Below are 25,553 nucleotides of genomic sequence, written 5' to 3'. Positions count from 1 at the left end.
GGTTATAAGTTGAGTAGGTAGTTGAATACAAGGCTCTACAGTTAGGAAGTGAGAACTAGACCAGCATTGTCCAATAGAACTTTTTCCATGATAGAAATGTTTTATAACTTCACTGCCCGATACGATAGCCACTAGCCATGTATAGCTAGTAAGCATCTCAGATGTGGCCAGTGCAACTGAGGGACTGATTTCTTATTTTACTTAGTTTTAATGAATTTAAATTAAAAATGTGATGGCTGCGTGTGATTAGGGCTACTGTACTGGTCAGCATGGAAGACCTTCGATACAAATTTGAAAGCCAGCAACATTCCATTGCTATTTCAGACCCTGAGACAAGATAAAATCCGCTTGGGAGGGACCACAGGTAAAGAAAAGACCTCCAATGTGCAGGTTAGGAAGATACAGAGCTCCTGGTAAAGAATATGCAAAAAGGAACAGACAGGAAGGAAGCAGAAGACCAAGAGAAGGTGGTTTTTAGAAAACCAAGTGAAGGAAGTGTCTTAAGGAGAGTGAGCAACTATGTCAGATGTTGCTAGGCTGTCCATCACCCTCATTACATAGCGAGTCACGTAAGGACTTCCCCCAGCCTAGCAAGCAGCTGTTGCTTTATAAGTATTTGTAAAATGAAGAGCGTTGAACAAATGAATGGATCAGCTCCATCAGCTTTTACAAACTCATTTTCAGGAAATATGCTCCCTTATTTAATTGTCAGGGCACCGAAGTTTTAGGACTACCTTCTAGAAATGCCCAACTCTGCTTATGACCTCTTACCCACCGGAACCTCCCGCCATCTCCCCCCCACTAGTCCTCATAGAACATGATTTTGGAGAAGCCGGTATGGAGACAGCATCAGCACCTCTCATCTCAGCAGTGGAAGTGAAAGAACCAGCCCTTGACTTCTCTCTTCCTCACTGTGCCCTTCAGATGTTGGTTCCTTAAAGGAATCCCTTTTAAAGGGGATTCCTGGCCGGGAAGTTAGAAGCTGTATGCACACTTGGCCTGTCGGCACAGCTTTCAGGGTCAAATAAAGGAGTCCCTGGGGATGGCTGGGAAGAAGCAGATAATTTTACCCCAAATCCCTGAAACACTGGTGTGGCTTATTAAGTTGGTTATTGTGATACCTAGATCTCTTCCCCCCCAACCCCCCCTTTTCCCAGATTTCCCTGTTAGTTCTTCGGACTGTGAGTGTTGACTGTCAACTTCGTGTGTTCTGCCTTTTCTCTTGTATGTTTTTTTTCCTGATTTTTTTTCTCCATTTATTCCTCTGGTTTGAAAAGTTCCATTCATCGTTCCTATGTGTGCCCTGACTCAGATTGTTACTCGTTCTAACCACACACTGTTGCCTTGTCTTGCTGTTCCCTCATAGGCCTTCATTTGGAATTTCTCCCTTGCCCCCAGACTTCTCACTTTGTTCTGTGCACCTGGCCCTGCCTTAGCTTCCGTTCTGTATTTGATACACTGCTTCTGATTATCCCTGATCAGCTGGGAGAGAAGTCTCAAAAGCCAAGACACAACAGGCTTGCCTTTCTCCTTGCCCCCTTTTATATGTCGATTGTAGTTTCTATGGTTATCCTCTTAAGTATGATTTTAAATAGTTACCATGGTACTTTGTTAACACTCATTTTCCGTGTTCCTTGTTTCTGTATTATACCATCTTCAAATACTCAGTGAGTGTTATAATCGACACAAAATTCATTATCATCCCTATTGTTAAAAATATTCACAGTCATGTGGGTGGTGTTGGTGCAGCACCGTATAAGGAACAGACGCTAGGGTGGTACGGGGCCTGATGCTGGAGACCCACGGTGACTTTCTATCGTGAAGTCCAAGGGCAGCAAGGAATTTGTGTCACTCTCAAGCACTACAGAGTTTAAATCTGCCAAGGAAAAAAATGCAGAATTGTAGGTCGCCTTAAATGATTAAAAGTCACATGAAGGATGGGGAAAGAAAACCCCTAAGGATTGGTGGCTAGACAATCTTTTATAGTCAGAAGCTGTACCGAAAGCAATTGTGCGAGACCCTAGAAATCAGAGATGGAAATGGGAGTGGATTACATATAATACAAAAGACAAATGCACCCACATTCCCTATGGAATGGCCTTTTAATGTAAGACAAGCTGATTAGGACAAAATGCACAGTAATTAAGGCACGTCTTCAGAGGGGTTGGGGTTGCCGAAGTCTTCACATTCATACACTTAGTTTATTTTGAATTCTATTATGATAATTATATTATTTTTAAAGTGTGAATTTTTATAATCCAGTTACATGAAAATGACAGATGACTAAGTGAGGTTTGTGTGTTTAACCTCATGATCTGGTTATATGCCATTTGTGTGCCTCGCCTAGAATGTTTGCCTTCTAATATTTCTGTGTGTTAACCCAGCTGCCTCCTTTTATTGCTGCCATATTACAATGGATGTTTTCTGCATTTTTATGAAGAGCCTATTAGCAGCCTAGGCTTGATTTAAAGAATTTCTCCAGTTTATGAACACAGTTCATCTCTGTGAATGAATTTAGCACTTTAATGCTATTTATTTACTCCACACCATAAAATGTAATATAATAAATAATGGGTCCCTTGGGCTTGTGGTAAAACTCAGTGATCATCCTCTCAGCAGGAAGATGAACACAACTTGAGTGGAGAAATAATGATCAAAATTCACCACGCTCACTGGGATGCCATTTATATACCTGAATCTAATAAAGGCAGAATTACAATGCTTAACATTATGCTTCCTACCAGCATCTGAATGTAATGAGACAGGGGGAAGGAAAAGACTCAATCATATTAGCAACATTTTGGAAGATTGTAACAACTCCAAATCAGTACTTCAAGTAAAGAAGAGTTCTTAAAAGTATATAACACATGATTTCTTGTGATAAATACGTGTTAGGTTAGTATTTTCTACCATCTTCATCCATGGAAAATCCTTGGATTTTTTTTTTGGGGGGGAAGCAGAGGGAGGTAGGCGGGGAGGACATTGTTTCACATTTTCTTCATTATCAGTTTATCATTTTGGAGGTTTTCAAGATGACCCTGTCAACTCTCCATAAATGGAATATCTCACTGTGGTCATTGGTCCATAGGGCCATTGTATTTCATGGTTGAAATCCAAAAAGAGTTAACATTCACGAATGTTTAAAACTCTGTGTGTAGCAATGTGTCCGTGATTATATTGAGATTATTCAGGTTATCTATGTATCATCTTTGCTTCTATTTCCTTTCATTAGACGTTTGTTCCTTGAAATCGGAGGCAAATATACATGCCTGTAGGAGCTTGACTGTTAAATAAGTGTCTTTGGCATAAATGGAGACTTAGGCAAACTGAAGGGGCTAGGCTGTTGTCGGCTGCAGCTAATCACTGTCATTTAGAAGATAATCCCAGTGGTGCCAGATTGTCTAAAGTTGAAAAACAAGGAAAAAGTCAGATGCCTTTGATTACTGTATGAAAACCTTAGACATTCAATCGTCATCTCATTTTTAAATTTTTTTTAATGTTTATTTATTTTTGACAGAAGGAGACAGAGCATGAGTGGGGGAGGGGCAGAGAGAGAGGGAGACACAGAATCCGAAGCAGGCTCCAGGCTGCGAGCTGTCAGCATAGAGCCCGACGCGGGGCTGGAACTCACGAACCGTGAGATCATGACCTGAGCCGAAGTCGGACACTCAACCGACTAAGCCACCCAGGCGCCCCAGTCATCTAATTTTTAAAAATTAAGTAGTATGGTCTCCTATCACATATGTCAGCATTCTGGTTTTGGTTCATCGGTTGCCAGTGTGATAGTTTTGTTTTAAATTATAAATTCATGCAAATGCTTATACAGTCAAGGCTCTTATTATACTTTTAGTTTGAGGCATTTACTACCAGTTCCAGTGTGCCTCCATTTTCGTTCTCCCTGGCCACGCATATTTGCCACGTGATACATTGCTAGGGCTTTTCTTTGACATCAAATCACTCAAAACTTTTCACATCTTTAAAAGAAGACTGTCGAATGAAGTTAGATATTGCAAAGTACAGGTATATATACTTCAACAAACCCAAAAATACTTAGTGTTTCTTTCATATTGCATGTTTACTTCTCAGTCTTTATTTTTTTCTTTTTTTTTTAATTTTTTTTTTTTTCAACGTTTATTTATTTTTGGGACAGAGAGAGACAGAGCATGAACGGGGGAGGGGCAGAGAGAGAGGGAGACACAGAATCAGAAACAGGCTCCAGGCTCCGAGCCATCAGCCCAGAGCCCGACGCGGGGCTCGAACTCACGGACCGCGAGATCGTGACCTGGCTGAAGTCGGACGCTTAACCGACTGCGCCACCCAGGCGCCCCTACTTCTCAGTCTTTAAAATGAATATAATTTAGGGGTGCCCGGGTGGCTCAGTCAGTTAAGGGTCCGACTTCGGCTTAGGTCACGATCTCATGGTTTGTCATTTCGAGCCCTGCATCGGGTCCTGTGCTGACAACTCAGAGCCCGGAGCCTGCTTCGGATTCTGTGTGTTCCTCTCTCTCTGCCCCTCCCCTGCTTGTGCTCTGTCTCTCTCTCTCAAAAGTAAATAAACATTAAAAAATTGTTTAAAAAATAAATAAAATGAATATAATTCAATTTCAGTTGATTATTTATTTAGAAGTATATAAATGGTAGAAGGATATGCTGAGGTTTACCCTTATGGTAACAGAATCATATATGATTTGGTGATTGCATTTTGCTACTAGCAAATGGTAAGCAGAGTCATCACCAAAAAGGGGTATTGACTATAAATTTAATGTTTTTTAAAAACAGGTATCAAAGGGTTTTCTCATTTCATTCAAAGGCATTTGCTAAAGTCATAATTTTACTATTATCATATGATACTCAGGAGAATTCATATTGATCTATTCGTACAACCCAATGTTTCTCTAGTTAAAATTTATTTAGTATCACCTGGAACAGTGCATGTATGTATGTAATAGTGACCAATCTGTGAAGACTTTTTGCCTTCATAGTTCTATGTAAGAATATGTGATATCACCTTAGAAAACCCCACGTTATTCATATAAACCAGGCAGTATATCCTAGAAATACACCAGGCTGTGTGTAATGCTGTGGTTCTCGATCAGGTAAGAGTTGGCTTTATTCTGAAAGATTTTGAGGCCTGATTTGCTAGTTATCTGCTTCTGGCGTGGACAGATCATTCTACTTTGCAAACTGTATAGAGCAGACTATATTCTTGATGGCCCCGCAAGATGAATAGCCCCAGACTGTGTCTCCAGATAATGGGGTGGGAGTAGGGAACAGTGTAGAGTAACCCTCTGATGAGAGGCTTCGGAAGGCACAATTTTGATTTGGGGAGCTGGGAGTTCAGTACTTGCTTCTTTGTTGGCCGTCTTCAGTTATTAGATTGAGCTGAAACCTGCCTTCTTATAATTTTTACTTTTAATCTCTTCAGCTTCTAAATTCACGTAGCACTTTTTGATTCTCTTCTCTGGCAGTTGATCGTCTCTGCCTTGTGCGTTATCTGTGCTTCTGTCGTGAATAAAGAATGGCTCGTCTCTCTTTGGGAAGGCTGCCTCCTTTTTGAGCCCGCAGCTTTGATGAAGAAGATGAGGCAGCCACATCTGCTGATGCAACTCAGTCACGCAGGGAGCTGCAAGACGAGTGGGGCGAGAGTTGCAGTCCTTTACTCATTCAGACAGATATTTAGTGAGCGCCTGTTATATACCAGGCACTGTTCCAGATGCTAGATGGCACTCCTACTCTAACTGGATGTCTTCGTTTCCTTTAGACTATATGAGAACAGAATTTTTGTCTGATTACCTCTGTATATTCCACTTCATCTAGCACAGCACGTTACATTTAGAATGTGTTCAGATTTTATTTTTTAAATGAGTACAAGACTCAGTATGCCTATTTTGGAGAGCACCGTAGAGTAGAACTAATCCCTTTACGACAGCCATTAAATAAATTAGTTACATTAGCCTTCTGTCCGGACTAAGTGACCTTAGTTCTTCAACAGTTCTTTTTTCTAAGTAGTTTGATCGCCTTTCTTTGGTTCTTCTGTAGTAGAGTATTTCCCTTTTCATGTGTAGGAACCAGGAGTGAGTACCGTATTCAGGATGGGATCTGATGTATGTATGTTAAGTGCAGAGGAGAGCACTGTACTTCCTGTGATTCATGAATTTCCCATAAGGCATCTTATTAACCATCACCCTCTCCTTTTATCCCCCAAGGCAGTCTTTTCTCTCTTTCGTTAAGTAATAGGGTATTAAATGTCTGTGTACAGGCTCCAAATATGTATACTCCTGAACTGTTTTCCTGATAATTTTCATTAATGAAAAGACCTTTTATTTTCAGTAGGAGGTTCTTATCATGTACATTACAGAAAGCTTTTCAAGAATCATTTACGATTACCATTTTGGGGATACAAAAATACAGTAAGTGTGTCTGTAAGAAAGAGGGGGTGGGGAAAGGGAAAATGAGAACGAAGTGATGACTCTCCAAGGCTCCACATTCTTGCCTCCTAATTTTCTGACATAACTTGTTTATACTGATAATATCTGTGTAATCCTTGTAGAATAGTATTCTGTTTTATTTGACCTCCCTATTTCCTGTGCACGAAATAAAACGAACTGGTTTGGTAATTCTTAGTGTTTCTCTTATCTCTGGTTTTTAAGTTCTGGAAAAAAAAAAATGAAAATATTCTTGTTGACATCTTTGTTATGGTTACGATGTGTTGCTGTTTCCAGGAACAAATGACAAATCCCCTTGTCTTTACCACTGCACAAACCTTCTACCAAACCCATGGGTCAAACGGCCCTATCCAGGTGATTTACTGTGCTTGATCTGATCCATGATTTCATCTTTAGACACTTCCATCTTTGTCAGGGCCATACTGATCTCCCCACAAGGGATATGTAGCAGTATTTCTCATATGTCAAGTGCATTCCGTGCATTAAAGAAAAAAAAAAAAAAAAGAACATCATCTGAGTTAGCCATAGTAAAATTCCAAAGCTTCATTTTAGAATCACAGGCTTGAATTTTAAGTTTGCTTTTCTGTTTTATTGTTGTTTTGCTTTTGTTTGTTTTTTAATTTGGCTTTTGCTTTCCTCCTGCGTTCCAGCTTCCTTTATTCTTCAATTTGTCACATATTTTTAAAATGCTCACTACATGCAAACCACTGTGTTCAACACCTTGACAGTTAGAAAGGTAAGTGAAAGCTCCTTTCCTTTTTCCCCACTTCAAAGCAACCCAAAAAAGTAATCTCTTAAATCCTTCCCTTTCTGTAAACTTGCTTCAGAATAGAAAGCTTTGGTTTGTTGTTGTTGTTAGTGTTAACTAAAAGATTTTATACATTTTTGCTTACGTTTCCTCCACTGGTCGATAGTATGTTTTAGAGAGCCTACATCACTTAGCGCATTAGGATGTTTATTTCGAACCTTTAATGCGTTAAGCAGTATACCGGGCTTAAAATGCTTCACTCTAATTGTACTCTTCAACTTTCATTGGCTATTTTTAATAAGGCTCTATTTTCTCCAGTTTAAGAATAACCTTTTTTAAAAGGGTGAACTTTATGGAAATTGTATTAAATATATTTTAGTAAGGCTTTTTTTTTTAACACACACAAATACACACACACGCACACACAAAAGACCTTATCTAAATAATGTTGCTGTGTGTTATAAACACAAAAAGGCTTCTTTGGTTGGATTTAATCACATGTCTAACAAATCTGCAGTGCCATTTTGTAGCACCATAGATGGACTGCTTTATTCCATAGACTAGTTCCAGTTCTAAAACACAGGGAAATCTGAGTTAACTAATTGAAACACTCATTTGGATAAGAACTTCAGCAAGGTTCAGTAATTCTCAATTTCCCACTTTGCTTGCAAAACACAATGTAAGTACAGAATTACGCTCTTCACAGCTTATTACACTGTGTGTTCACTCAAAGGGAAATAATTTAATGCAATTTACTCCCAACTGTTTCCCTCATGCTGACCCCTTTATTAAAGTTACTGATTTCTCAAGGTTATGTTTATTTTGAAACTTTTTTTTTTTTGGAGGTCATAAATTTAATCACACACCTGGTGTCCTTCTCCTTTTGTTTTTTTCCCCTTTCAAATTTCCTCCTTGTGTCACCACACCAGCTCTTGAGGGCTCCTGCCCTCTTTCTTCCTGCCTGGTTGGTCTGTTTCATTTTAGATATTTGATTTTTATATTTCCCTGGTTATTCTTCATATGTTCAGACTGATCTCAGGACTTGTGTTTAGTTCAGGGTCATCACATATTAATCATTTAGGCCCTTGCCTGGGGTTGTTTTTGCCAACACTCTCAAAGTTGGAAAAGCAGGACATATTTTCACTTGTTATCCTAGAAGTTTGATGCTTCTCTTCCATAAATTGTTCATTTGGAGATGAGCCATCATGCTGAACGCAAACACACCATGCAAAAATTTGAAGAAATTTTGTTTTCAGAATTTTACAAAGACTTTTTTTTTTTTTTTTTACCTTTTGCCACCTGTGTTCTAATCATGCTTTTCAACTTTGTCTCCAGGCATTTTTAAAAAACTTTTTAAATGTTTGTTTAATTTTGACAGACAGAGAGAGACAGAGAGCACGAGTTGGGAAGGGGCAGGGAGAGAGGGAGACACAGAATCCAAAGCAGGCTCCAGGCTCTGAGCTGTCAGCACAGAGCCCGACGCGGGGCTTGAACTCATGGATCGCGAGATCATGACCTGAACCGAAGTCGGACGCTCAACCGACTGAGCCACCCAGGTGCCCCTCAGAGCATTTTTATTAATAATGTTGTCTGGTAATCTTTCCTTCTCAAAACTGATGGTGATCAGGTATCCCTCTGTTCATGTTCTGAAGGCTCTGAGACTTGTTTTGACAGTGATAGATGTCCACCACAGAGGCACTTAGAGCAGAGCTTTGCACCTGGTGTTCCTTCCAGAGCTCCTGCTGAAGGTGCTGTATCGTGCCCAAGACCTGGTCCTGGGGTTGGTTATTTATTTATTTTTTAGCTTCGCTTGAATCCCATCTTCTCCCCATAGAACGGTGGAGACATTCTATTAATTGTAATGCTTTATAATTGGTTGGCATTGCCAGTCATGATTTGTGTTAGGCCTTTTTTCTCCTAGCGTTTGTATTTTCTCAGTGGGCAACTTTCTGTAGAATCCCGGAGCTAAAAGATGACTCTGAAATGGCCAGAGGTGATAATGTATGCAAGACAGCATTAGCTTGTTAATCTGCCTATGACCTAAGTATGGAAGTAAATAGACATGAAAGTGTAGAATACTTAACAGAGCACAATATCTCACTGTTAAGTAGTGGGTGTTTTTAGAAAAATTAGGTCAAAGTCCTTTGTGATTTTTATTGATTTTATTTAATGAATTTATTTTGTCCTTCTAAGGAACCACCTTTATTCCTCAGCAATCCCTGTGAATTAGAGGCTAAAAATCTTTGTTTTGCACCTGGGGAACAAGTGGATGTTCTGCTTCATTCTCAGACAAGAGGGTGATTGATGGCTTTGATATCAAAGTCTTAACTGAAATAAATTTTGTCTCAATTTGAAAGAAAATAGTGATAACACAGGGCCACCGCTGACCATCTCAGGCTTATGGAAATGTTTTCTTTTTTTTTTCTTTTTTGTTTGGTCCTTCTCCATTTACTTGTACCCTAGACTGAAAATTTTGCATTTTCCCTTAAAGTTGATTTAACAACATGGCAAACATTTAAAAATATCTGAAATAAAGAATATAGCACATTCTACTGGAATAGGAGGCCAGTAGTTTATATATGCTTGGTCTAATGCATTCCTCACCTTACATAAATCTCCAGAAAAGCTATAGGAAGGAAACACATTCCCCTGACACGACAGGATGTAAAATGTATATAAACCAATTACTTTTTGCAGTTCTCAGAGCAGTCTCAGGAATACCGACCCCTCTGACTTCATTTTCAGGCAAGATCCTTCCACCCCCACCTTGCAAGAAAAAATAATTGAGCTGAATTCCAAGCAAGAAAGCAGATCAAGGTTTTCAAAGAATAATTTTGCTAGGACCTATGAAGCAAGTCACCTTTAAAACATGCCAAAAGTAGTTGCTTAAATACATTTAAGACTCTAATCACAGAGGTCTTTGATGAACTTTTCCCACTTTAAATACATCAAAGTAAGTAAAGAGAGTAGAGAAAGCCATTAGAAAATCATTATAATAAACACCAACATTGATCTGCTTCTGTCTCCTTTGGAACCTTCCCTCCCCTTGTTTTAAGCTATTCAGGTGGGCTTTATCTAGTGAAGTAATCAGACTCTCCAGGCCATCAAAGAAGAAATGTAAGTGATGGGGGGAAAAAAAAAAACTTTTTTGAGATTTCAAGGATACTGATCTGTACTGTGAGGACCCAGTTTTTGGTTCTGACTTTCAAGTTGAACCTTTTTGATGGTAAACAGCCTCCTGCTTATGTCTGTGTGTTTTGGCTTAAAAAAAAATCAATCTCTGAGAAAATGGGCTTCCTTTCAGCCCCGTCTCCTCTGATGATTGATGTTAATTCAGGAAGCTGCTGACCCAAGAAAAAAGAATTGTTTGTGCTGTTGTTTTGAATAAATAAACTTACGAAGAATCAATGGCTGTAGCTTGGAGAAATTAGGTGGTCGAGAGCATAAAGTCTCTTTCCATCGTGTCTCTCATGTAAATAAGGCTTGTAAAGGGCATTTCAGCTCCAGATATCTTTTTGAATGATGGAGGCTTGCTACAAAGGGGAATTGTCCTTTAATTTAAAAAGAAGTGTTCTATCTGTAGTGAGGAAAGTTCGTGTTTGTAACAGAACAGGACACCTACTAATTCCTACAAAGAATTCCAAACTGGCAGTAGCAAAGCGAGTGTCCCCATCATGGGCCTTAGCTCACATTCAGGATTGTTTGCTTTGGGACCTCAGTCTTCCCACTGCGGTTCAGAGAAACATTTCGGAAGGACTTTGGAATGTTTTATTTTGTTTGAAAGTTCAAAGGCTACGTGGTCTGCCAGCCCCAAATAGTTAACCCGGGTGATTTTCGGATCCTGCTGGCTGTTTATCCACTGACCGTACGTGAATGCTTCTGCTTTGCCGCATCATGATTTCCTTGACCTAAACCACACCACCAAGCGTTGCGGTCACGGAGGGAGGGTGACATCACCTACGATGTCTGTTCTTCAGGCAAAAATGTGGTTCACTGGGTTCCTGGCCATGAGACTCACAGTCCACGTTATAGGCCGTCCACGACATTTGAAAATAGAAAGACAGCCTTGCTCTCTATTACTTTTTATTTTGGTACCACTTACTCAGCAATGTCTAGTAAAGAATGCGCTTTGCTTCTAAGATGATCTAATCCACAGTTTCAGCCAAACCAGCACAGATTTATGTTAGAAATACATGCAGAGTTAGGGGCGCCTGAGTGGCTCAGTTGGTTAAGCCTCCGACTTTGGCTCAGGTCATGATCTCACGGTTCGTGGGATCAAGCCCTGCGTTGGGCTCCACCGTGACAGTGCATGGAGCTAGCTTCTGATTCTGATTCTCTCTCTCCTCCTCTCTCCCTCTCTGTTCCTCCTCCGCTCAACCTTGCTCTCTCTCATATAAATAAACTTAAAAGAAATTTTTTAAAATATGTGCAGAGTTAGAACTTAACATCACCATACTAATTACAGCCTTATAAATTGCAAAAAAACATAAAAATCAAGCGATAGTGTGGAAGCTAAGTAAGTTATGGTATTTTCAGGTAATGTACTATTATATAGCCATGAAGTCAGTTTCTTAATCTGTAGAATGGAGAGAATAGTACCCGCCCCATAGGACTGAGATGCAGACTAAATGAGTTCACATATGTGAAGCACTTCAAATAGTGACTGGCATGTAAATATCATAGAGCTGTTTGCTGTTTTTATTAGTGGTATGTTAAAATTTTACACACGAAGAGCTTTTGTTAACAAAGAGAAGTATGTATGTTTCAAGTAAATACAAAATTATGGACATAATGAGATCTTAACTATGTAAAATACTTTTAGGAGGTAATATAACAAATAATGAATATAGTTATCCCTGAGTGTTACTTTTTCCTTTTTAGTATTTCATTTTTTCTATATTTTAATATTTTCGTCAGATGAGTATATGTTCTATGATGGGGGAAAAATGTGATTTTAGAAAGTGTCAGTAGTGTACAAAAATGCATTTTGTCGAAAAGAAATGATCTGATACATCCAAGTCTGCTCAGGCAATTCAGATTAAATAAAAAGAGTGAATATCTACCTAGTTTCAAGTCCTGACCCTACCACTTACTAGATAGTTGGTCATAGGTAAACTGTTTAAACCCTAAAAGTCTCATCTGTAAAAGAGAAATAAGGTCATTTTTTTCCACTTATCTGATAATGCGATTGAAAGGGTTGCATGAGGAAATGTATATGGACGTGCTTTACAAATATTATCTCACAGTATACAAAATATTCTATCCAGGCTTTGTTTTCTAGATTTAAATGGTAGGGACTTTCAGGTGTAAATGGTATTAACTAAAGAGATTTACTGAAATTTTTAACAAAAAAACGAATGACGTATGACTCAACAGTAGAAAATGGGTTTACCTAAGACTGTATCTTAGACTTAAGCCTAAACTGTATTCCACACTGGGATTTAGATATCTGTGAAGTACTGATTGGGTAGCCCAGAGTCCAGTTCATTTTATGGGAAGAAAATCAGATAGACATTCTTAGGTCATTAAACAATACTCTTGATTTAGAAGGAGACTGGCCATTATATGCACACCCAGCTCCACCCTCAAAACCCTAATTGTCTCCTAGACTATCCCTCTTCCCTTGTTTTCTGTTATTCAAATGTAGTCTTTAGTAGGGTGAGTTAATCCCAATGAGTGTGCATGCCTATGTATGCCCCCCCCCCCCCCCCCCGTTTGGACAGTGAAATCCAGCAGTGCTGGTGTTGAGCAACGAAAGTCGCACTGTCTTGTAGGTTTATGACTATAGCATGAACTTGGGAATCTGCTTTCACCTGTGATGATACTGAGATGTGTCCATCATTCTCAGGTTCAGTTTATTTGTTTATTAAGTAGAGGATTCTTGGGAACGTCAAAGGAAATGGTATCTGTAAAAAATGGCTTTTGGAAACACCTAAATTACAGAAACAGGATATTTGTATAGCCTCAAAGTATCTCTCCCAAAGTGTTTATTACCATGGACGTTTTAACCTAAGTCCACAGATGCCTTGACACTCCTCCCCCCAAAAGATAAAACCTAATTCCCCTGCCCTAGAGTGTGGGCTGGACCTTGTGACAAACCCCTGGAAAGGGAAAGAGAGGAACTTTATAGTAGAGAAACCTGACAGACACCCGCCTTGCATGTGATCAAAGTTTACATCACCAGTAATAAGACCTATTGATATCATGTATCCCCTGATGTGATAAGATGAGGAAGGCACTTCACCTCTGGGGTAGTCCTCCCCAAAATCCATAACCACCATCTAATCCTGCGAAAACATCAAAGGAACAACATAACTGGTGAGCCCTCCTCAGAAGTTTTGAAATCATGAAAGACAAAGCCTGGAAACTGTCATAGGTTGGAGGAGACTAAGACATGACGATTAAATTCAATGTGGCATCAAGGAGTAGACCCTGAAACAGAAAAAGGACATTAGTGGAAAAACCGGGGACATCAGAATGTAGTCTGTAGTGGAGTTAGTAGTATTGTACCAATGTTAACTTAGTTTCAGTAATGGCACCCTTGTTAAAATACGGGGAAGTGGGTGAAGGGCACACGGAACTCTCCATACTGTACTTGCAGCTCCTCCGGAAGTGAACAATTTTTTCAAGATTAAATGTTAAAAAAAGAAAAAGAAACTTAACACTCGGGAAGTAACACACAGGTGTATAACTTAATTCGAAAGAAACGGTATGCTGTGCACTATATTCAGTTGTATTTAATAGAATCTATATAATCTGTGTAATTAAAAATTTGATTCATCTGGGGTGCCAGGATGGCTCCGTCAGTTAAGCATCGAACTCTTGGTTTTGGCTCAGGTCATGATCTCACAGTTTGGTGAGTTCAGGCCCCGCGTCAGGCTCGGCTTGGTCAGTGTGGAGCCTGCCTGGGATTCTCTCTCTTTCTCCCTCCCTCTGCTCCTCCCCCACTCATGCTATCTCTGTCTCTCTCAAATAAATAAATAAGCTTTAAAAAATTTTGATTATTCTGATGAAATTTTTGACTTACTACCTTTTGTTACCATTTTAGAGCAATTCTATCATACATTTTCATTGGGCTGTTTTCTCTGCTGGCACATCAGCTCTTGTATACGTCCTTTATTCTGATGGTCATTTTTAAATATGCACAGTAACAAACACTTTCCCTTTACTGTGGAGAAGGAATGCTATATCAAAATGGCTGAAATGGAAGCTCGCGAGAAACTCAAAACTTTACAAGTTGGTTAAATGATGTAGAAGTCAGGAAAATAAGTAAGTCTGTTAAGCATGATAACAGCCATGCTATTAGAATAGTTAATTATGGGATATCACAAATCTAGCACTGTTTTCAACACTTGATAGCTATGCATTTATTTCATCCTTACAATGAAAACTTACAACCTATGAGGTACTCTTAAAGTTCTCAAGGTGAAGAACTTGACACCTCGAGAGGTGTCACCCTATTTCTGAGAATCCATATGCTAGGTTCATGCCATAACATGTACTAAAGAAACACCCAGGTTACCCTGCGTGGCTTTCCAGAAGAGAAGCATTCCCTGAGCAATGGCGTAGGCCACTTTTCTCATGCACACATTGTAATTTCATTGCCTGCTAGTTCCGAACCAGATGTTAAGTCGTGTTTGCCATCAGACCCTTTTACCACCTCCTAGGGGCTGAGGCTGTCAGTCAGAATGACTCAAAAGCTACACCTGCTGGGTCCCAGAGCACATTATATTCTCCAGCACCAATACGTGCTTTTGAAGGAAAGGAGTTGGTCCACACATGGCAAAGGCATGTATGGATTTCCTTTCTGTGCCAACACCATGAAATGTTTTTCTTTAAACAAGTCCGTGTCCTGATTTTTCAAAGACTTTATCATTCTATGAAAGGGGAAAAAGTGTGAAGACCTGATTGAAAGACTGCCCTTCCCGCTTTGATTTTTCTGAGCACCGTGGCTCTCTGGAATGCCATCTCTCCTCTTCTTTTACTCCGGTCTTTCTTCGTGGGGCCTCGCTTCTCCTTCCCTGTGTGTTTGTATTACATGGCTCATTCCAGCTGACACATTTTGTTAGTGTTCACAGACAGATGAGAAGGAGTAAAATCACTGTGAGTGTTGTTTCTCATTCTTTTAGGTCAATGGGCTTGCTTTCAGAGATGGCACTCCTCGATTGCTCTGCTTGGGGCATAATTGATCAGTATCAAGTTGGCAGCATATTCTACATCTGGCTTGTTAATTTAACTCACCGCGTGCCGACTTCATAGCGGTGTTGGCTTCTCTTTTAGGGCTCAGTATGTAACATACGTATTAAACTGTCAAGAGGCTGGCAAGGCAAGAATGAATGGTTTATAACTTACTCATCTGAGCCATTGTAAGTAATATCTGTGGCTTTTGCATCAGACTAAAACACATGGTGATAATTACTCTCTCACTGATCGTTAAATATTGTTTAAGGTTAGAATAATTTTAAGTAGAATCCTCATTTGAAAGCCCTACCTCTAATATGGCTTTATGGTCTCTGCACAGCACATAATTACCAAGTTTTGGGGCATTTGCGAGATTCTAGGCATTCTTTAATCAAGAAAAGCAATTTTGCCAGTTTTGTTAAAACAGCTGTCACTTTATGATACGTCCACTTGTGGGGAAAAAAAAATGAGGTGGTATATATTAGCATCAAATATGAAAAGCTGGTGAATATTTTACCTACAAATCTCCACCTCCAAAATACAGGGATATAAAATAAAATACCTAGAAAACAGAAATTCCACCCATTTTTCAAAATTATTATTAAACCATGGCATATTAAGCAAATGATCACCCTGTGCTCCCGGGTTTCTTTATATGCATTTAGCAAGCTGTCCTGGATCATTTATAAAGAAAGTCACAAAATCACATTTGCTATTTTAAAGATGTATTACTCGGGGCACCTGGGTGGCTCAGTCGGTTAAGCGGCCAACTTCAGCTCAGGTCATGATCTCACGGTCCGTGAGTTCGAGCCCCGCGTCGGGCTCTGTGCTGACGGCTCAGAGCCTGGAGCCTGTTTCAGATTCTGTGTCTCCCTCTCTCTCTGACCCTCCCCCGTTCATGCTCTGTCTCTCTCTGTCTCAAAAATAAATAAACGTTTAAAAAAAAAAAATGTATTACTCTGCCAACATAATCCGTACGGTTTATCCAAGTAGTTGAGACACCTCCGCTTAACCAAAACTTTAACAGATGCTACTTAGCACAGATGTGATGAACTTGTAAGAGACTGGTCACAGCTCAGAAAAGACGCCTCTAGATGTCATCTCCTTCTTTTGCCTTTGATAAGACTGCATGTAAACTGTGATATGGTGTTTTACAAATGAAAGGTAAAGTATTAATCCTTCATGATAATTTATTATATCAAAATTAATTAATTAATTAAAATGTGTTTAAAATGCCAGAAAGCATTATTCTTTGGATTTTAATGCACTTGTGTAACTTTGTGAAAGATGAAAAAGTGATGGTTTCATTATACTGTTTATAAGCTTGATAGACTTACAAAGACCAAGCATTTCAGTCCAAAACTACCACATTCTTACTTGATTTTCAACTTTAAGTATTGGTAGTTTGTAAAATGCCACATTACCTCAACTTTTTAACGACTGGGTTTGATGAAGGAGAAAAGATTTTGCATAATATGAGACATTTGTGGGTCCTAGGTTAAAGGAAATGGGGAAGAAAAATTATTTGAAATGACCACATAAAAACAAAATGAAGGGGCTTTGATTTCTGGCAAAGTTGAGAGCTAAAAAGTCTGGAAAATTTCCCAGTATGAAACAGTTAGAAATGCTGGATGTAATGTAATAAAGGTCCTTTCAAATGTATTGCTGACCTTGTTAGTAAGAGGTCTCCTGGGGACGAAAATAAAGAGAAAACCAAAAACCAGAGCAGTAAAGCTAATACCGATATTGCAGCTGCTTGGGGCATTTGTCAGTCTCAGTAACCAGGAGGCTTGAGTTTTAACAGCTGCATCACTACTGGAGACAGGACCTTGGGCCTGCACAAGAAGGGATTTTAGAATTAAAACCACCATATGAACCACAGAATTTTTGAACAGTTATAACTTTAGTAAAAGAGTAGAATAGAAAAAAAAAAAAATCCACTTAGCAGTAAAGAGAAATGACGAGGAAATTCGTCCTGGCAAAGCAAACAATTCTTCTCTGGAAGGATATGCTGTGAATTCAGACCTCAGTTCTGTCCATAGATAAAATTGCCTAACACATGAATTCACAACCTGAAATTATGGAAGTACACAGGGGATATGTAACCATGAGCTAGAGTCAAGCAGAAACAATAAGCAGTTGAATTAGTTCCTAATAATTTTAGAAATGGGATTAGTAGTTACAGAATACAAAACAGATGTGTTTCAAATATTTAAAAACTAAAATTTGCATCAAAAACATAAAAGAATAAGATGCTGGCAAAATAAAACTCTAGGCAGTCTTGATAAAGAACCAAAAGGACCTCTAGGAGTGAAAATTCTAATCTTTGCCTTAAGAATTTAGTTCATGGTTTAAACATCAGGTTAGACACACGAGAGAATTAGCAAACTACTAGACAAATCTGAAGAAACTACTTAAAAGTAATGAATAAAGACAAAATATGAAAGAGAAGTTAAAATATGTAGGCTGCAGTGACGCTTTTACAAAGGACCACGAATTTTTTTTTTTTTTAATGCTTATTTTTGAGAGAGATAGTGCAAGAGGGAGAAGGGCAGAGAGAGAGGGAGACCCAGAATCCAAAGCAGGTTCCAGGCTCTGAGCTGTCAGCACAGAGCCCAATGCAGGGCTTGAACTGTGAGAGCTTGACCTGAGCCAAAGTCGGACGCTTAACTGACTGAGCCACCTAGGCACTCCAGGGACCACCAGTTCTTTGATGCCCTTCCTATCTTGAGATGGAGTCCATGCCCTTGAAACCGGGCAGATTTGTGACTGGACCAAGAGTATGGTATAAATATTATATAATTTCTGAAGCTAAGTCATAAAAGTCTATACAACTTCTACCTTGTTTGCTAGAATGATTGTTCTTGGAACCCTGAGCTGACATGAAAGAAATCCATTAAATTACTCTGAGCCTCTGATGTTTTGAGGAATACCAAACCATTCAGAGCCCAGTCCTAGCTCTTGAGGTCACTCCTACTTGTTTGAGTGTTCCCATCCGAGGTCCCAGACATCATGGAACAAACACATTCCATCCGTGCTCTGCCCTATTAGAATTCTTGACCCACAAATAGTGGTTGTTACTAAGTTTTGCAGGGAGTTTTTACACAGCTGTAGGTAAATGGAACAGATAAGACGAGAAGTTCAAACATACATCAAGAGAGTTTTGAAAGAAGATAATAGAATGGGAAAGAGGCAATAGCTAAGGAAATAGAAATTGAGAAATTTCTAGAATTGATAAATGACAAAAACCCTTGGATCCCAGAAGCATAATGAATTCCAAACAGGAAAGATAAAAGAGACCATACTTTAATGCAGCCAAATACTATGGAACATTAAAGTCAAAGATAATACGTTAAAAGCAAATGGAGAGAAAATAAAAATAGATTACTGAGCAATGAAGTACAACCTGCATCAGTAAGTATAGTTAAAACCTGGAAACATTCTGTTAATTGACAGAAGGATTAATAAATATATTGTGATACGCTACAACAATAAAAAGCTACCCATGCTACCCAGTAATAAAAAATGGTTGAACAGGAACTGTGTACCTCAACAGGAATCAATCTCCCAAACATAATGTTGGAAGAAGAATATAATATGACGGCATTTAGGTAAAGTTTAAATGTGAGAAACTGTACATATGTCTCTGTGTATTCTTTCGTAGTCCATGTGTATATAAAATATAAAGACATAGTTCAGAAGGATAAACATTAAAGTCAGTATAGTGGTCACTACTAGGGGTGAGAGAAGGAAGAGGAATGTGATTGGAGAGGACTACACTCGAGGCTTGAATGTTTTATTTATTATTATTTTTTTAATGTTTATTTCTTTTTGAGAGAGAGAGTGAGAGACAGAGTGCGAGCAGGGGAGGGGCAGAGAGAGAGAGGGAGACAGAATCCGAAGCAGGCTCCGGGCTCTGAGCTGTCAGCACAGAGCCCAACACAGGGCTCGAACTCAAAAACCGTGAGATCGTAACCTAAGCCAAAGTCAGACACTTCACTGACTGAGCCACCCAGGCACCCCAAATGTTCTATTTTTTTAACTGGGTAGCAGCTGCATGAGTACTCATTATTCTTTGTACTTGTATGTCTGAAGATTTTATAATAGAATTTTGAACAGGAATAGGAAGATTTAATGAATAGGGTGAATAGGAAGCTGTATGACTTCTTGAAGGAAATACGTGCTTAGTGTGAAAAGATTTGGAGAATAGAAATTATGTGAATCCTATTGTCACAGGAGGGTGGGAGAGACACTGGTCCTTGTCTCACAGAGTCGAAGAATTAATCTCACGGACAACAGAGAGTGAGCAAAGTGATAGAGTCTATTGAGAGAAAGTGTAAAGCTTTCAGGAGTGAGAGGGGTCCCGACTGGGTAGCCAGCAAGGACTTTTTATTGGGACCTTATCACAAGGTTTGTGAGACTTGATGCGTGGCATCTAGCTCGGGCAGGTCAGGAACACGTTTATCTCATCCTCCTTTCTTCCCAAACTCTGCTGCCACTGACTCTTCCTCAGCCTCCCCGCTGCAGCTGCAGCCTGACTCCCTGAAGGTCCCTTACCTCTCCCTGCCTAATGTTAACCCTTTCCCTATTCACTGTTTACCTTTTGGGTTAAGTAAATAGTTAAACACATAGAAGAAAGATCAAAGCAGATCTGGCATGAAATCAGTTCTACCTGACCGAGACATTTTTGAGCCTTGGCAAGTGGGGGTTGATGAACTGGTGGAGGGGAGGAAGTAAAATAGGAGATTCGGAACCTTATGGCTGAAGTCTAGGAATTGTTTATGAATGGAAGGTGTTGTTTGATAATGAACAAGGTAGAATTTGGACTTCTATATCGTTGGTGATACCACTGAAACATCTTTATACTCTTAAAAATCCTCTGATCTTTCTGAATATTTATAATAAATACCGTGCCCCATTTTGATGAAGGTGACTATTTTTCATTACTCAAACACCTGTCAGTCACTGTGATTTGTCAACCATAAATGAAGTCCTTGTAAGTAAGAATGAATGGGAAAGAGGGGGATGTGCGTGGGTGGGACTAGAGAAAGGCAGGTGAGAAGCAAAATACTCACTGATTTTTAAATTGTTAAGAATACTGGTTCCGAGGCCATTAACGTCATTTTCTTCTTTCCAATGGTAATTTGGTCAAATGGAGAAGCATGAGTTATGGGAAGACAGCTTACTTGGAGATTTAACTTGATTTTTAAACCCTTTGGCAAAACTTTTGCTCAGTCTTTTAGTTGGATCTTTTCTTTGCAAATAGAGACTCCTTCAGATTATTGCCAAGTGTTATGGCAAGTATGTGATGTACTCGGGAGTTATTAAAAAATACAGGGGAATCACAGGAATGGTAGTAAACATTATAAAGCTGAGTAGAAGAAGAAAATAGAATCTGAATGATAGCTGGCCCACAAATACTCATCTTCCAGTAAATGATGCAGCTAACTTTCATGTTTGCCTTCCCTACTGTGGTTTTATGTTCTCACAATTTGGATTCTTTTAAAAATTGGACTTCTACATCATGATGCTTCAATTGCTTTTTTCTCTACCTCATTTCAACTTTTAGCTTTATATGAGTAAGCATATGATCTTGGCTTCTAGCCAGCCTTCGAATCAGCTGCCGTGGGTCCACTTAGCTGTAGAACAAGGTCTCTAGTCTGACCCCATCAACAGGGACTTTATTATATGTGGACTAGATGAACTCAGTGATGGTGACAGTTCCTTGGTCTCATTTTTACGCCCAGCAGTGTACCATCAGCAGAGTGTGATTTCCACCTAATCAGCTAGTACAAGCAAAGATTTGACGGGGTTACCACAGTTTTGATAAGTCTGTAAGCAAAGAATTATTACTAAGTTTAATATCTGGTACAACGTTAACGTTACTAAGTTTAATGTTTGGCTTTCTCTAGTAACCTTATTGTTTCATATGTTTTGATTCTAAATTTCTACAATGGTATTTGCCCCTCTCTAGTGCCTCTTAGAACCTGTGTTCCCCACACCTCATGGCCTGATTATTAATACAAGTACTAACCTTTCTCCAAACTAGTTAGTTCTTTAATCTGGCCTTAAAATAAATTCAAGCAATTGTTCATTATATTTTAGCTTACCTATTACTAATCAGTTGCCGGGAAATGTAACTTAAAGAAAGCACCTACTGGATAAAGGTATTTGTTTGGCATAAATATTTGCATCAAATCTTAAAATACTAGTGTATGAATCTAGGAAACGATGTGTGTGTACAGGCATATGTAAAATTTATTTTTAACAGTAGGCTTAGAGGACATGTTTGCCTTGAAGCACTCTTAAAGTAGTTGGTCTAGAGTAGAACTCTTTAGCATTGCTTTATATGCCATTGAACTCAGACTTAGAATCATGATTGAGACACCCCATAATGCAAATAGAAATGTCCTGAGGTCATTGTGTAATTTTATAGGGCTCTTCACCAAAGCCCAGAAGAAGGTAGTAAATTATATTAGCATGATTAACTCCGAAAGAGCTGGCCTTTTTGGGAAGCCAGCTGAAAATCGAATTCTGTGTGTAGGCACACAGTGTATAGAATAGGCATTATATGGTGTACATATCTACATGCATTTTTCCTTTGATCAACACAGCGTTTAATTAACTGGAATGAAGTCTTCCACAAAATGAAAATATGTCTTGAAAAAAATGGCACCAATAAAACAATACCTTGAAGCTTTCTACTCTGAGTCCCAGTGGATTAGTGATTTCACTTTACATTTGAAATGACAGTATAGTGGTGATTATTGCTCCTTTGGGATAGATAAGAAAAGAAATGGTGCCCAATTTTATTAGTCATTAGTATTCTCTGTTATAAGTGATATGGGAAGCTCTGCAACTGGAAGAACATGGCCTGAATATATTTTTTTAAACAAGTAAATTATCTTCCAGTATTAGTAAAAACGTAGTTTGTCTGCCTTAGAAAAAGAAAACCTTCAAACATAATTTAGCTTGTCTGTCATTTTAAACACTTCTGAAGACATAGCCCCATGGTCCAGGCCCATTTTTCTTTGTCAGGAGATGGTTCGTTGGTTCCTGGGTGAAAGTTTTGACATTTATGCTACATTCTGAGTACTTGAGAAACCAAAGGGTGCCCGTTATTCTAGGATTAAATAATGGTGTCTCCTCTGTCAGGCAGACATTTGCAGTATTCTGTGTATGGTCTGAAATCGTTGAAATGCCCTCTTTCCTTACATATTTTTATTATGATACTATTGATTACCATTCTTGTTAGATTTCTCTTTGTTACTAGTCATCTTTATAGTGTCTTCCATATGCAGTCCAGTCTTTCTCATCCCCACATTTATTGCTGGATGGATTAAGAAATCCATTCCTGAAACTATGTTTTGATCTCCAAGCAAAGCAGCCTACTACTCCAGCTGTATCTTGGTAAGTAATCCTCACAGTGGAGCGATTGCGTGGAACCATGCTGAAAGTCCTTTCCCTGACCATTTTCGGCTTCTTCCTTGAGTGTTCATCCAGTTCCCCTCCCATCTCTCAACTCTCAACACATACAAAGTAAGGGAAACTGAGCAATCTCATGGCCCCAGTCTTCACATACCTGCCCAGTCATGACAGCTTTGAAGTAATAAAGATTTTTATTCCTGATTTTCTTGAAGGGGAGAAGAATCACTTTTTAAAATTCATCTGAAAGCCAAACGTTATAAAAATCTTTTTTTTTTTTTTCCTTATTAACACAGTATTTATTTGTCTTCCCTCTGTCAAACCCTGAGTCAAGAATTTTCCCCAGGCTGCCTGGCAGTGGGAGGGAGGTATTCCAAAAGGAACACACAGGGCAGATGAGACACTGGGGAAAGACCTATGGGAAGTGGAGACAGCTCTGTCACATGGAGAAGAGGATGAGAAAGGCCACCATCATGCAAAAGAATCCCGTGGCCTCCGGGAGGGCAAAGCCCAGATGACGTAGGGGAAGAGCTGTTGCTTCAGAGAGGGGTTCCTGGCATAACCAATGATGAGGCTCCCAAACACAGTCCCAGTTCCAGCCCTGGAGCCAGCCACCCCTACCGTGGCAGCCCCAGCCCCAGTGCACTTGGCTGCTGTGTCCTGTCCCTTGAAATGGCGCTGGTTCGGAAGCTGCGGCTGGGAATACGTGAGGTCAGGGGGTGTGGGACTGCCAAGCTGCCAAGGCTCCATCTGTCAGTGTCTCCAGTGGTTTTAGCGACACTGCAGACAGTGATGGGCTCAGCAGCTGAGCCCCAAGAAGGGACGGAGACTAACTTTGCACTGAGGGGCTTTGGCCGGAGAGTAGTTCCCAGTGCAGAGAAGACGGGGCGGAGGGGGGATCCTCTTCGGATAGCTCTTCCTAACACCCTTCAAGCGTTTTCCAGCAGCCCCTGGTCATCTCTCTTTCTTAAAAATCAGTGTTTCTTAATATTGTCAATGACTTAATCACATTTATTAAGCATTTGCTTCGTGTCAGACGATGCGCTAACCACATTATAGGCATTATTTTTACTTTGCCCGAGCGGCCTTATGCGGTATGCTCTCTTGATATCTTTGTTGTTTTGGAAGGGGAAATCGAGGTTCAGGGACTTTGAGTTACATACCCCTCATTACACAATAAGGAAGTCATGGAACCCTGGTTCAAACCCAGGCAGTCTGATCTGATTCCAGAAGTTGCTCTCTTGATGGTCATATGCACTGAAATCAGTAAAACTGTGTGTACTTCTGCCTGTGTCCGCACACTGAGGATAGAAAGAAAGATGGCCATACTCAACTCGGTCTCAGTAGCCTCCAAAAAAGAAAGGCTATTAAAAAAAGGTGGGGGGGGGGGCGTCTATTAGAGGAAGGGAGAAGCAGGATAGCAAAACACTAAGACTTTAGAGAAGAAATTATTTTCGAGCAAAGTTTCAGTAGGTGTGGCCAGATTGTGTAGTGTGGCTCAAGGCTGAAGAGAAAAGGGGAGTGGTCCTGAGAGGGTGACCCCTGTACCAGTGCCATCTCATCTCTTGGGAAGTTGTTAGAAATGCAAACTCTCAGTCCCACCCAGACCCGTGGAATCCGAAACACTAGAGGTCAGGCCCGGGATTTTGCTTTGTTGCAAATCCTTACAGGTGATCCTGATATGTGTTCAATTTTGAGAGTCATTGTAAATGCTCAGGTGAGAACACAAGACTTATTTCAAGAATTTGAATATTATTTTCACTTCTCTTCCTTGCAACCAGAAGGAATAGATCTGGGTCTGATTCCACCTTGCCTGTCTCTGGTCCAATAGTATTTGCAAAGAGAAGCAGTTGACAATATATTCTCTTTTTATTTATTTTTAGTTAAAAAAGTACACTTTATGGATAGCAAGAGCCAATGTTTTACCCTCAAAGAGTTGAGCCTCTTTTCAACTAACATATCAGTCTTGAAAAACTTACTGTTGTTGCCATTATTTAATGTCTGGGTCAAAACCAAACCATTGACAGCTTAAGTCATTGTTGATCCTTGTTAAACTAACAGTGACTGATGTCCATTAAATGCCTACTCATTTTAAAAGTTTGACATGCAGGGGTGCCTGGATGGCTCGGTTGGTTAAGCATTGGACTCTTGATTTCGCCTCAGGTCAGATCAAGCCCTGCATCAGGCTCTGTTCTGGGCGTGAAGCCTGCTCTCTCTCCCCCTTCCCCCATGTCTAGAATTGACATGCAATTCTAGAAGTTCTGAATTACGCTTATCTGAGCAACTAATGTTGTGCATCACATCCTGTTATAGTAAAAGCCAAAGGCCTGTCCAGATTCATTTATTATAGTGAAATATGACTGTAGTAAGGATCACTTGAAATAATACTGTCTTATATGAAGATTAACATATGGTTGGTGTATTCTCCACATTTCAGAGATTATCTGTGCTGTTTCTCAGGTCATTAAAAAGCAAAATATAGTACTGATTATGGATCATTTAAGCATGACATTATAAATGTAAAACAAATTAATAGTCCCCCTTACATTTTGGTCTTTTTTTTTTTCTTTATAATCTCTTGGGTTTTTTATTGTTGTAGTTGACATTGAAGTGACATAATTTACTGATTTCTTGAAATTAACTGCTTTTGAACAGCACATTAATCCCCCTCTCCTTTTTACTGTGTTTCTATTATATTTATTACAGTTATATTTTAACTTACTTGTTTGCATGTTTTCGAATCTGAAGGCAGA

General features: G+C 39.5%; 1 protein-coding gene and 1 pseudogene across 1 annotated transcript in view; one reads left to right on the top strand and one right to left on the bottom strand.

The window, feature by feature from the left end:
• The window catches only part of EXOC4 (exocyst complex component 4), a 765,046-nt gene that overhangs the window by 388,848 nt on the left and 350,645 nt on the right, over positions 1 to 25,553 (top strand). The window lies entirely within an intron of this gene.
• The window catches only part of LOC112866803 (ATP synthase F(0) complex subunit C2, mitochondrial pseudogene), a 43,379-nt pseudogene continuing 41,065 nt past the window's right edge, over positions 23,240 to 25,553 (bottom strand).

This window comes from Puma concolor, chromosome A2 (assembly GCF_028749965.1).
Source record: "Puma concolor isolate L17-30 chromosome A2, mPumCon1.1.hap2, whole genome shotgun sequence".
NCBI lineage: Eukaryota > Metazoa > Chordata > Mammalia > Carnivora > Felidae > Puma > Puma concolor.
Note: the sequence above shows the minus strand (reverse complement) of the source record. Positions and strands in the feature narration are given on the sequence as shown.